We start from the raw sequence: 14,120 nt of genomic DNA, 5'->3' as shown, positions 1-14,120 counted from the left end.
GGGGCGGAGCCTCAGGTGGGTCCGGTTCAAGTTCTGGAGAATCGGGTCCAGTTCGTTCCGACTCGGTTTGTGTGAACAGAAGGAGAAGCAAAGATCTGATCAGGTGAGTTTTAACTCCACATTCTTCTGGTTTCCAGTCCTGACTGGGTTTTCTCTCTTTGAGCTGCTGGACAGAACCAGAACCAGAACCGGGCCTGGTTCTGGTTCTGGTTATGATGCAGAGCTGCAGCACCTGGTTTCAATCAGGAACTCTGATTTTCTCTGAGTTTTCATCTGTAACCCAGACAACAAGCTGAGTTTGCTCCCAGTTTGGAGTCAAACTGGTACCAGTAGGTTCTGAGTGTTTGTGGCCCGGCTGAGATATCTGGGTTCCTGATTGGTGGATGGAAAATATTTCAATATGAAGTCAATAATTTATTGATCAGAGAGGATTTCTCTGGGCTTTTATCAGTAGAAAATCCAGATTGAATCAGACATTTTGGATCAAATGCGTTACTTTATGGACTTTCTTTAATATAGAAAACTTGACCTCTTTCTGACCATCGCTCCATTTCTGAGTCTTTCTGGTTTTAAATGTTTGCTCATTAGAAAATCATAAAATTGTTGTTTGAATCACAGCAATAATTTCCACAGCTGTTTGCCAACTTGCTAGGAAAGTTGTTTTATGTATTTTATATTTGAGTCACTGAATACAATCACGGACATTTCAAATATCCATGTTTTTCCTTTACTCTGATTTTGTTTTAATGAGGAAAATCAAAGTCCCTGGTGAATTAATGAATGAAACGTATTCATACCCCTTTAAATTTCTCACTCTGTTTCATTGCAGCCATTTGCTAATCTCAGAAAAGTTCATATTATTTCTCATTAATGTATACTCAGCATCCCCTCTTGACAGAAAACATACAGAATTGTAGAAAGCTTTGTAAATTTATTAAAAAAAGAAAAACTGAAACATCACATGGTCATAAGTATTCAGACCTTTTGCTCAGTAGAAACCCCTTTTTAGCTTGTACAGCCATGAGTCTTCTTGGAAATGATGCAACTAGTTTTTCACAGCTGGATTTGGGGATCCTCTGCCATTCCTCCTTCAGAACCTCTCCAGTTCCATCGGGTCGGATGGTGAATGTTGGTCATAGAGTTGGATGCAGGCATGCATAACAAATCACATTTTATTTGAAATATATTTACATTTTTCAAGAGTACATTGCCAATATACTATTACAGAATTGTACAAATTGTCAATACATTCAAAATTTGCAGACAACATGCTTATGAAAATTAGTACAATGAAACAATAGGTACACTTTAGAGGAAATGTGAAAAATATTTAACCAAGGACAGAGTATTGTTTTTATTTAATATCACAGTATTCCAGTATTATTGCAAACATACTGACATTTCTCCTTCCTAAGAACAGTGAGGATCAACGGCAGAACATTCCCATTCACTGCACTTTACAGAAACCTACAAAAAAGAACATTTGTATTTTAAACAGTGCAGAAAAATGGCAAAGAAAAAAGTCTGACTTACAATTTTAAGACGTAGCGGACTCGCTATGCATGTGACATCATCAGAACTGATGATGATTGGGACCGGATGCCTGGGGTGGGAAAACATTTCTAGGTTACTTCTTTACCTGTTTATGTTAGAAGTAGAAAAAATAGTCAGCAATATGATAGAATCAGTTGATGTTGAGGCATCAACTATGAAGCTGTTTTCAGTGAGGTCTTAAGGGAGACAATCTACCATCAAATCTTTCCATCCATGATCTGAACACGTTGATCCCTGCAGGGTGGTGAGGGGGGCCGGTGGGGCCCAGCTCCAGCTGGCACCAGACGAGAGGCGGGGTTCACCCTGGACAGGTCACCAGTCCATCGCAGGCACTGAAAGCTAACAATGAATAAAATGTATGAAAGAGAAATGATAAATTAACAAGGAGAATAAATGATGTCCAATTATTTTAAAATCAAATCATGTTTATTAATTGCAGTGATTTATAATTGCTGACGTCAGAGACTCAGAACCTGGTTTTAGAGGAAGAATTGAGCTGAATCAGGAAAACTGAAGTATATTTTGAGGTTGTCAGTAACATTCCTCTGTGGGATCCAAAAGTCAAGATTCTGAGAGTAGCGTTGTTGTCTTGTAATAGGAAGGGCGTAGGTTCGATTCCATCTTCCTCTTGCCACATGTCAACGTGCTTTGGCACCACTGTTTGTAAATGTTGGACCTCCCAGCTGTGGTGTTTATCTGTATATGGCAGCCTGAGTCTGTTGAATGTGTAGGTCACTCATAGCACAAAGGCTTCAGCCTGGATGTATTATTGAGTTTTAAATATATAACAAGTTTTCAGACTCTACACTGGTTTCCAAAATATAAACTCTCCAGCTTTTATTTAGCAGCTGAACCAAAATCTGCAAAATAAAAATCCAACTGTTTTGTCAGTTGATCCGAATTTCCGACCGCAGAGTGACCTTGCTTTAAATTCACTTAAATGGATCCATGATTAGCTGTAACAATTGATATTTGAGAAATATATATTTTAGAGGTAAAAACAATACAGTAGGGTTTTGTTTTTTTTTTAATAAATGTTAATAAAATATTGTCACATGGAGGCCAGATTTGCTCCATTAGGGCTGCAAAAATCCTTAAGAGGGCCACAAACGGCCCCCGGGCCACACCTTGGACACCCCTGCTATTAGCATTTCATGCTATGAGCTCAAAATCCAGGCCACAGAGGCGCTTTTCCACATTAGCTGCCCTTCAATTCACAAAATAATTACACAATTTCAAAACTAAATGATCTTAATGGAAACACTGTGATTTAAAAAAGAAAGTTTTGCTGTTGGGGGCCGTATTGAATTTAGTTTATTTCTTAGTTTATTTGATTTGGTCTCAACAAATGGGTGGCAGAGCGCATCGTCTCGGTACATAGCTGGTACATGTTTCTGTGTGTGACGAACGAAGGTGTCAAATCACAAAAGCCATAAAAGGCTGGGCAAGGTCAGAGTTCATCTGTTAAACTGGATGAAAATCAAGACATAAATTACAAGCTGGAGTTTAGACATTTTGAGCGTCTTTGTTCCTGCCACTTTACACCTGTCTTTTATTTCACTACACTAAACGCTATTGCGGTACAAAGACTGGACAGAAATTGTGAGAAAATCCTCTGAATACCTTCAGAAAACCTGGAGAGCTATTGATCAAATCTAATGTAGAATACAATAAAACCTCCTGCCATTAGAAGGAAAGTTGGGAGAGCTTTAAAACTTCTGTAAAGTAAAATAAAAACCACTTAGAGGAGAACAGCAGCCAAACCAGAGTGCTGTCATTATGTAATGTATCAGAAAAAACATTAATCTGCCAATAAATTAAAAAAACATCATTAATGTTTATGCATCTTTATTTTCCCTAGCTTTATAAGAAATTAATTAATGTAAGCTTAAAGGTTGATGGCTTTTGGATTATAAAAAATACTTATTTTTGGGAAATTAATAATGAGAGGAAAGACGGTTAGTTTTAATTTAAACTAATTTAGTCTCTGGTAAAAAGCCAAAATGATGATGTCATTGCTTTTGAAGCGTCTGATTGGTTAATTCACAACATCTGAATTAGTTGGAGGCAGATTAGTTCCATTATGTTTGTGCAACTATAATAAACTTGATCAAAAGTTCTTGTTAAGATGCTGCTGTGCTAAAATGGGCTGAAAGGCCACTCAGTCATTACTCTAAAAGCAACATAAGGCCAGATTACAGTTTATTTTGGTGGCTTTAATCGACTAAAGTACATTTTCTCTGTCTTGGTCTTATGGGAAGTTGTGAGGAAATGTAAAAAAAAATGCTTATAAACTCACCCAGTTACACCAGTTTGGTCGGGAGTGAGGAACTGGTGGAAGGAAATTCAAATTATTTGAACCAAGTTTGATATTTTAAAAGGGCAGTATTATTTAAAAGTGACTTTTTGTTATAGTGCTATTCCTTCATCAAAAACACACCTTGATTCTTTCATGCACGTTTGAGAAATTATTTAATCTCCACGGCAACCATTCAGCTGTCCAAAAAACGTCTGGGTGGACGTAGCCCCGCCTCCGAGATGCAGCTCCTCCCACACTCAGCTCCTTCAGACTAGCCAGCAGCAGTTAGCAAACATTTGGTGAATCTGCTGAGCTGCTTCTCAGTTCAACGTTGGTAAAAACTGTTAAAGGGTTAATAGAGGAACCATGTTGTGATGACTTCCTGAAGGCGGAGTTTGAGAAAGAGCGGGAGTTTTTAAAGAGACAGAGGCCCAATTTCAAGGTGTTAAATGACTAAGTCCAATTATGTAAGTTATATTTGATATATTTTGCATTTTTTTTATAACTGATGCTAACATTATGTGCCTGTAAAAGACATAATACTGCTCCTTTCAAGGTGAATCAACCAAAAACTGAGGAAATGAGAAAAAAGAAATAATGTTCCTCAGTGACCTAAAACAGAGAAAGTTTAATCTGATTCATTTCAACCTGAGAAAAATAATATTTATCTCTTTTTTAGTGTAAATATCTTTTCAACCTCCTGAAGTGTTTAGTTGCATAATTCAAAGCAACCTGCCGTAACTCTGCGTTTCTCTCTGCTTCGATGTGTTTCTAGATGTTCTTTGACTCAAGCAGTTCTTTGTATTACAAATGCATCAAAGTTCATCTTGCAACTTAATTATAAGCTCTAGATAATAGTTTCTCTTCAGATTTTCAGCCGGTGCGAATATATACTGATGGTTTCAGCCGATCGTGACTTATCTCATCTCAAGCAGCCATTAAACTCCAATTATTACTAAAAGAAGCACATAATCTGGTTGCTGCTGCTGCTAAACTGCAGAAGCTGCAGATGGTGAAAGGTGAAGCTGAGGTGAAGGCTGCTCTGTTTCTCTCTGTCGTCCCAGAGACACCATCGTTTCTCCTCTTCCTCCTCTTCCTCAGACATCGCTGCAACCGAAGGGGAAACGCAGCAGGAGGCCAGAGGAACATCAACAGTACGAGGGATTAAAGCGTCTTTGTGTCCTTTTTGCCAGCAGATGGCATCGAGGAACTCGTTCAGGAAGTTTTAGTCACTCTCGGTTTTCCAGGAAGTTTTTTTGCACAATTTTCCTCCGAGATAATTAGCAGGAAACAGCTGTCTCGATTTGGTGAGTCACAGTTTTTCACTCCAAATTCTGGGTTGTTTTTTATTCGGAGGGAGAGCTGCAAATATTTTTATCCACAGGAAATACCTGATAAATATGCTGAATGTAAAATTAGAGCAGAAAATCAGAGCGAAGCTGCAGCTTCTCTTCTCTGAATGGAGCTACAGCGACATCTGCTGGGTCTTAAAGGAATATTGGGAATTACAGTATTTTGCACCAATGTTATGTTATTTTTTTTTTCACATTTCTTCTATCGAATGTTGGTTCCTGGGTGTTTAATGAGACAATAAAGTTTTTAATAATGTTCTTTGTGTTTTTTCTACGTAGTTGTTTGTGTACAAATATAGTAACAGCACCTTTATTTTAGTCCTCCATTATGTTTAGGTTTCTGTATTCAGATCAACAAAGAAATAAAGTATAAAATTAAAAACTTTCATCTTTATTTAGTAAAGACGGAAGCATCCTGTTCAGTTGATCTAGATTTTAAATCTTCTAATTACGGCAGAAATTTATTTTGCGTTATTCAATCTGAAGATGTTTAAATAAAATACATGGGAACATTTTAATTAATCAATACAGTTTTTTTCCTTGAAAGCTTCTTTGTTAAGCTTCTTTAAACTAGAACTGTACTGTTATTATATTTTCCGGTGTTTTATTTTGAAAGACGTCACAGGAAGTGTGTTTATAATTTTTACAACTTAATCGTAGGTTCTCACTTCTATCTCACTGATTCCCAGTGAGATAAATGAAGGCAGATTCTTCTCCTGGGTTCATGTCAATGTTTTCTCTGTCAGTGTGAACTAGAAGCAGCTCCACAGAGATGAAAACAGCCGCAGAGACTCTGAGCGGAGCTAACGATGCTAACGATGCTAACAGGCTCCAGCAGCAGCTTCAGAGGAGCTGTGGCTCCTAAACTGGAGCTTCAGCTCCAACAGAGCTGAATCAAAGCTCTACAACTCTGGCTTAGACGCTAAGATGCTGAGCTTCCGGTCTGAAGGTAGGAAAATATTTATGAAAAGTTAAATTATCCTGGAAACAGTCAGAATGATGTTGATGTTTTAGCTGCAGAGCCGCGAACTGAACTATTATTATCAGAGCAGGGCGGGTTTTGCCCTCTAGTGGACCCAGATGGTAACTACAACTACTTGATAAAGTTAGAGCGTTTACAAACCACATTCACTTCCTGTGAGTACTTTCACATTAAGAGCGATATGAAAGAGTTAATTTTCTCAATTAGTTTTCATATTAAATAATAAATTTTACTTTTCTTGTTTCCTCCCTGAAACTTTTATTCAAAAGCAGGAAATTAAACTCTGCTGAGGTTTTGCACCACCACCGTATAATATTGTTATTTCTGTAGACAGTCTTTAAAAACAGATAAAAGTATTTAAATGACATTAACAACAGCAGCATAATATTGTATGTGTAATACATTTATTTACAGATTAATTCAGTTCTACAAAAGACTGCAATCAACTTAGTAATATTAAGTACTAATAATTTAAACTTTATTAACTTTTTATATTTATTTTTTCTCTATTAGCCCCTTTCATGGTGGTTGATGCTCCTATCGCAGGTGATTGAATTTTATTTCAAACACATTTTTATTATTTATATTTTTTCAGGCCTTGAGTCTCAAAATTTCCCACAGTGAATCGTTTTTGGAGGATTTTTATAGAATAAGTTTTATTTTCCATGTACTAACCCTGCAGTGACTCTTATTTAACATTAATGTAAGCTGATTTGATTTGGCCTGATAAAAGTGAAAATGAGATCAAATAAACTGTAATTAATATGAAGAGGAATATCTGTAGTTGCGATAGTTCACCACCAGAGGGCAGTGAGCGCTCATAATCCTCCATCAAACGCCTGTTAAACTGCAGTTTGTTCTGCTGGTTTTCTGCTGAATCCATGAAAAAAGCTGCTCAGCTTCAGATCTGCTTCACTAACAGCAAAACAGAAATACTGAAGCTTTTCCATCTTCACTCTAGTTTTTTCACTCTGTTAAATCTAACTGAACTATTAATGTTTATTCAGATGAATCAAACTTTGGCTCTAGAGGAAAACACAAGTTACGTGACTTCCTGTGGAAATAGAAACTGAAACCAACTTTGGTCTCCTTCAGATCAGCCTCCATTTTGAGCTGCAGGATGGAAATAACTTGCTGACTTGTTACTAGAGGTAAGTGTTGCCGCTCCGGGTCCCTCCGTGTCTCTCGGCTCTCTGGAGCCTTTCTAACCGATGAACCCACCGAGGCTTCCCGGGGCCTCAGTCACCTCGGCCTGGGTCGCTCGGCTCTCATAGGGCCTGGTCCCCGCAGCAGCGCTCTGTTTACTTTATTGAAGGCCTGATCTAGAAAGGAATTAGATCAAATGAAAAACTTTATTGTGAGACGTTGCTGCTTCTAAAGTGATGCTAAGTGAGGTTACATTATGCGACTATAAGTAACAAAAAGAGAAATATTGAACACACTATAAACACACAGCTCAGTTACTGCGCAGTTAACCTGGTGAATGATCAGCTATGATCTACCATGACAGCAGCATCTAAAGCTGATCTGTTTGTGTGGAGCAATAATGAACTTTTCAGATTTAATCTAAATAAACTGAGAACTTAATGTAACTTTTACAGTCCATCAGTTCTTGCTGCAGCGACTCTCTCTGGTGTTTTAACCTAAAAAGCAGAACTAAAACATTGTAAACTAGTTTCTCTGCTTGTTGAAATCAGCAGGAAGTGAATCACATCACTCCGTCCCTCATCAGTCTGGGGTTCAGCAGAAACTGATGTTTCTCTTGTCTGTGGATCAGAACCGGCTTTAAGCCGTCCACAGATTTCCTCTCTTCCTCCTCACTGAGTTTGATCTTTTTCCAGGTTTTCCTCTTGTTGCTCCTTTCAGCAGGAAGAAACTCTTTGTCTCTCAAAGCTCTGCTGGAAAAATGCATCCAGATCCAGACTGACTCTTACCTGAAAGGTTGCTGTGTTTAGCAATCAGTATCTGCAAAATCGGAATCGATCAGCCAGAAAACTGCAGTCGGTTCAACCCTAAAAATAACAAAACTTTTAAATGGAGCAATAATAATAAAATAAATAATTTCACAAACATTTTAGATCAGTTGTAACAAACTAGTTTCTAGCTAAAAATGTTGCATTAATGTGTCTCTTTATTTTGAAGTTCAATCAGATCAATAGACTAAATATGTTTCAGGCCTCGCTGAGTGTTTGGGGGCTTCATCCCCCTATTGAAGCAGCTGTTTACCCATGATTCCTTGCAGTGGGTCCAGCTGGTACCTCAGCTGGATGCTGTGGTCCCTGAAAGCTGCTTTGTGTCTCTTGAGCTGAGAGGAAATCCTGCTGAGCTGCACACAGAGGCTGACATGTTGCTGAGATCCCAGCTGGACCCGGTTCTGTCTGGAGGAGAGCTGTGGACCCGACCTGAGCTGCTGCTCCCTCAGAACCTTCTGCTCACTGACTCCCTCCATACAGAGCTACAATAGAGTCATGATGCGTTCAAGTCCACTGGGAGCTAAATAAGTTCACTAGTTCATAGGAAATGTTCACTCATTCATTCAAATGATTCACTCTGATCCTCTGAACACATGATGGGAACCAGCTTTCTGCTTCACAGGACAGTTACTGGAACCGGATCACTGGACTGACTGGTTCTGGTTTCTCTCTCCAAAAGGCCAGAAGATGGAAGATCAGGACAGAGCAGAACCTCCAGGACCCATCAGTCCATCTATGAGGAGTGACTGGTCCAAAGGTTGGGCTCCAGAGTTCAGTAATGAACGTGAACCATCAGACAGAAAGTAAGAAACCATTTTCTAACTGATTCATGTGAATCTATAGAGATATAAAATAAATGATATTAACTGGTTGATCTTCAGTGTTTTAATAAACAGTAACTTAATTTTCTGAGATATTAATTTAAAGTTAGTCATGAAGGATGTTGGTCAGTAAATCAGAGTTTGAATGAAGGTCTGAATGAATCAATGATGAAAATGTTGCATGAAAACAAAAACAACCAACAATGTGAGGAGCAATGACTCAGATTGTCTCTAAACCCAGTGAAGCACTGGAGCTTCCAGACTGGGAACACTGGTATCAGTCATGATACCAGATATGATACAATGAAGAACTTCAAACCAGAGATCATCAATGATCTCAGGTTCTGTTCTGACCCAGTTCTGGTCTCTAGTTTGTGGTGGACCTTCATGAACATGTTCAGCTCCAGCCTGTTGATAGTGAAATATTTCACTGATGAAGAAATGTCTTTACAGGAGCTGTGAGTGTGAAGAAAGACCCAGAACAGGAGCTGAATGGCCGACAGCCAATCAGAGCAGCTGTTCTCCAGGTGAGACTGAACTCCTCCAATCAGAGCTTCCTGTCGTCTCTGTTGGACCAGATCCACGTCTTTAGTTGAGATTTGGAGATTGAAGGTTTAAAAGTCTTTTAGTGATCAATTATTTCAGCTGGTGTAACTGGAACTTATGTGTTGGTGATGATAAAGAAAGGAGAAAAAAAGTGATGAAAATGTTTGTTAATCAGTCAATATTTTCATCACAATATTCACCAATAATATTGAGAGTTAACAGCTCCTTGATGACCTTCTATCAGATCGCGTCTTTAAACATTCAGAGATAGAAGGTAAACTTGAGAAGAACCAAACCAGAGCAGACAAGGACTGCAACAAAATAGATGTTGTGATGAAGAAGAACAGAGAGCCTGCAGATTGATGGTCAAACATCTTCAGCACATGGATGAATTGAAGGTTTCAATTAATTTCTGTTTTTGGGATTGCTTTTTCTTATATTGTGCCTCCATATCTGGCTTGTCTTTATTTATTATCGTAGCTGCTTCAGGTTTGCTTTTGTTACATTGTGCAGCCGTGTTTCCTGGCCTATTCGCTCGTCGGTTTACGGGTCAAGAGTGGCGATTTCAGCTCGACCTGACCGAGTCCTGTGAGCGTGAGATGCTGGGTGTCTGGGGTCACTCTGGAGGCTATATGTGCAGCAGCCTCTTGGTCATCCCCAAATACCTTTGCTGGGTTTTACAGGGTTAACTGGGCCACCTTTCACCTGGGATCCGATCCCAGCGCTCATCATCATCCCAGTGAGGTAGGCATGTGTTAAGTTGCACAAAATTCGAGACCAAACTTCAGCTTTAAAAGAGAACAAACACAGCTTTAATTAACATTTGCAAATGGAGAAAACATACAAAGCTCACATCTCAGTGAGAATCGGATGAGTTCTGACTTGGGGCTGAACGTCCCCTCATTTACATAGGATACATCACACATTACTTAGTCACACCCCCTGGCTCAAGTGTCAGGTAAAAATCTATATGGTACTTATCTGTAAGTTTCAGTGGAGCAGAGTTGCATACACATTCACAGCTCAATGTAAGGCGTTTCTCCAAGAAGGCCTCTCTGCTGATTTCTAAACAGATACTAGAAACTGAATTTCTACAATCTACGCTTATCACCTTAGCCATGTCTTCACATTTCTAACTGCTGAACACCCTGGTCTTCACTTATTTGAGGAGGGTCAGAAAAGCATATGTCCTGTTGAGCTGCAACTGAGTGCAAACCTTTAATAAAAACATCATAAAGTATACATTCAAATTTATTTAAACTTGTCTACTAAATTTTTCCTTCACAATTCCTCCCTTTGATTCCATTAAGGAATCACATTCTAGAAAATAATCACAAAATAAATGAAATAACTAAATACAATTAAAATATAACACAAGGTAAAACACATCTAATAGCCATAAACAGTCTGTATTGATAAAACTTCAAGTTACAACCGTCACTGGCTTAAGTGGTTTGGGATGTAAAAATCACAGGTCAATACATAGGAAAAATGCTGTTTTCTCAAGGGATAGTCTTCTTGTGTCGCGTTGGTTGAAGCGGTGTTGTTTTCGGTGTGAGTGTGCAGGGTTACAGTTTCAGTTCCTCCTGGGTGGGTTGCAATGCCTGCAATTAGAAAAAACAGGAAAACGGCCAAAATGCTGCAGATCACAATCACAGTCTGCAGGATGAGGCGGGTGCCTTCATCCCAGTCATCCCAAAACCATCTCCTGTTTCTGCAGTTGTGGTGAAGCCTTCTGCGGTCCCGTCCATGTTCTTAATGCTGCCTCAGCTAGATTCTGGTGATCTACTGAGTGGGCCGAATAGTTGGCAGCTCGAGTTAGCCCGAGGTGCTTGACGGAGCCACTCGGTTAGGCTCTTGTTCTGTCTGCAGGGGCCTTCCCGTGAACCTCTTGCAGTGGCTGACGTGGACCCAGGTGGCTCTCTCAGCGACCTTGATGGCGGTGTGGGTGGTCAGCAACACTTGGAATGGTCCGGTCCACCTCTTTGATCTCCAATTCTTCCTCCTGAAATTTTTAATAAACACAAAATCTCCAGGTTGTATATTATGCAATGGTTTAGAAGCCGGCGCTGGAAACCCTCCTTGGACCTGCTGTCTGATTTTCTTCAATTGTTCTGTAAGGGAAACACAGTAATCAAGCATCCTATCACTGCATGTGATAGTATTTTCTCCGGGTGTCTCTGGCGCCCCCATACCCATGTTTGGGGGTCCTGCAAAAAGGATTTCAAAAGGACTGAGGTTATTCTTTTGACGGCGTCGCATGCGCATGTACATTAAAGCAATGGGAAGAGCTTGAACCCAGTTCAGTTTTGTTTCTTCACAAATTTTGATTAATTTATTTTTTAATGTTGCATTTTCTCTCTCAACAGCGCCCCCACTCTGTGGGTGATAAGCACAGTGCTTGTTCAAATTAATTTGTAAAATATTTGAAATCTGTTCCAACACCTTTGCAGTAAAGTGAGGACCATTGTCACTGGAAATTTTCCTAGGGATCCCCCAGCGGCAAATCACCTCCCTTAGGAGAAGTTTTGCAACTGCTGGGGCATCTGCATGTGTTGTGGGAAAAGCTTCAACCCATTTTGAAAACATATCAACCATCACCAAACAATATTTCTTTCCCTCGGCCGGTGTTAGTTCTATGAAATCTATCATTAGATGTTGAAAAGGTGCTGTTGTGGGAGGATGTGCTCCTCTGTGTTTCATTTGCAGACCTCTGGAAACATTATTTTGTGCACAAATTAGGCAGTTTTCACAAAAGGTTTGAGCAAATTTTGAAAAATTTACTGTAAACCTTTTTTGGTCCATTTCTCTCAACATTCCCCCTTGTGACGCATGATCAATCCCATGTGTCACTACACAAAATGGATGGAAAAAATGTTGTGGGAGACATGGATTTCCATTTGGGCCAATCCACACATCCTTCTGTAGATATGAGCCCTGGTTTTTCCAAACAAATTTTTCAGCAGATGTAGCAAATTTTTGGAGGTCAGTCAGTGCCAAATCTGGTTGTGGGGGATGGGAGAGCAGCTGCAGAGGTAATGGCTTAAGTGCAGCAAGTTTTGCAGCTTCATCTGCAGCGGCATTTCCCACAGAAACAGGGTCATTTGCACGTGTGTGTGCAGCACATTTGATCACAGCAATAGCTGAGGGCAGCTGAACAGCATCCAAAAGGTCTGACACCAGGTGACGGTGCAGAATGGGAGTTCCATCAGAACGGAGAAAGGAGCGATGTTTCCACAAAGCCGCATAATCATGCACAATTCCAAAAGCATAACGAGAATCAGTGTAAATATTCACAATCATATCAGTGGACAAAATGCATGCTCTGGTTAATGCAATGAGTTCACATGCTTGTGCAGAGCATGGGGGGAGTGGCTCAGCTTCAAGCACGCCCTCAGAGGAAACTACAGAGTAACCACTCAATATAGCTCCTGTGGTGGGGTCACGTGATGAGCTGCCATCCACAAACAATGTCATGTCAGGGTCTGAAAGCGGTTCCTGCTTCAGATCTGGGCGGGGAGTACAAAGGATATCCAATTCAGCAACACAGTTATGAGGTTGGCCTTCCTCAGGTGTTGGGAGAAGAGTAGCAGGGTTTAAAATGTTGCAACGTTTAATGATTATATTTGGCATATTCAATAGAACTGAATGATACCTTAACCACCTAGCGGTGGAAAGGTGTGCAGTTCTTTGCTCATTTAAAATGAGTGTGACAGAGTGGGGAACGAGAACAGTCAAATCAGAATATCCCACAATGTCTCTGGATGCCAGTACTGCTTTTTCAGCAGCTGCTACGGCTCTTAAGCAGTTAGGCATCCCTGAGGCGACTGGATCCAATTTTGAGGAAAAATAGGCGACTGGTTTCAATCTGTCACCATGTTTTTGGAGCAAAACAGAAGTCATGCAGCCACCACGCTCATCCACTGTCTGTATAAACGGACGAGATGGATCGGGAATACCCAGAGTTGGTGCTTTTTGTAGTTGAATTTTTAGCGCTTTAAAAGAATCAGAGGCCTTTTGTGTCCATGATACCTGTGACGTCATCAACAATCCTTTTTCATGACAAATTTCCCTTAAAGGTTTTTCTAATTCAGCATAACTAGGAATGAAATGTCTGCAGTAACCACACAATCCTAAAAAGGACATCAGCTGTTTTTTGGTCTGAGGTAGAGGCAGAGAAACAATGGCTTGGACACGTTTTTCTGAAATTGCCCTGCCCTTTATAAGAAATCACATGACCCAGAAATGTCACACATGGCTGCACAAATTGCACTTTTGATTTGTTAACCTTATGACCATTTTCAGACAGAAAACACAACAGCTTCATGCTCTCAGAGCGGCATAGTTCAGCAATGGGTGCTGCCAACAGCAGGTCATCCACGTACTGAAGCAATGCACAGTCTGGGTGCAGAGTCAGAGCACTCAAACTCTGATTCAAGGCCTGATGGAAAATTGTGGGGGATTCACAATAACCTTGGCACAATCTGGTAAATGTGTATGTTTTCCCTTTAAACTGAAAAGCAAACCAGAACTGACTGTCAGGGTGAATTGGAACACTGAAAAATGCATTTGCTAGATCTACAACAGTGAAAA

At 40.0% G+C, this 14,120-nt stretch overlaps 2 long non-coding RNA genes across 2 annotated transcripts; both read left to right on the top strand.

Annotated features, from left to right (window-relative positions):
• On the top strand, positions 1–5,461 carry LOC116715879 (uncharacterized). Its single transcript, XR_004338281.1, has 2 exons — positions 1–103; positions 4,918–5,461. It is a non-coding gene; the product is annotated as an uncharacterized LOC116715879 (long non-coding RNA).
• Positions 5,462–7,130: 1,669 nt separating this feature from the next.
• LOC116715877 (uncharacterized) lies at positions 7,131–9,474 on the top strand. The gene is made up of 3 exons (XR_004338279.1): positions 7,131–7,338; positions 8,840–8,963; positions 9,435–9,474. It is a non-coding gene; the product is annotated as an uncharacterized LOC116715877 (long non-coding RNA).
• The last annotated feature ends 4,646 nt before the right edge of the window (positions 9,475–14,120 follow it).

Source organism: Xiphophorus hellerii, chromosome 24 (assembly GCF_003331165.1).
Source record: "Xiphophorus hellerii strain 12219 chromosome 24, Xiphophorus_hellerii-4.1, whole genome shotgun sequence".
In the NCBI taxonomy this organism is placed as follows: domain Eukaryota; kingdom Metazoa; phylum Chordata; class Actinopteri; order Cyprinodontiformes; family Poeciliidae; genus Xiphophorus; species Xiphophorus hellerii.
The sequence above is the reverse complement of the archived record's forward strand: the minus strand, read 5'-3'. Positions and strand labels throughout refer to the sequence as shown.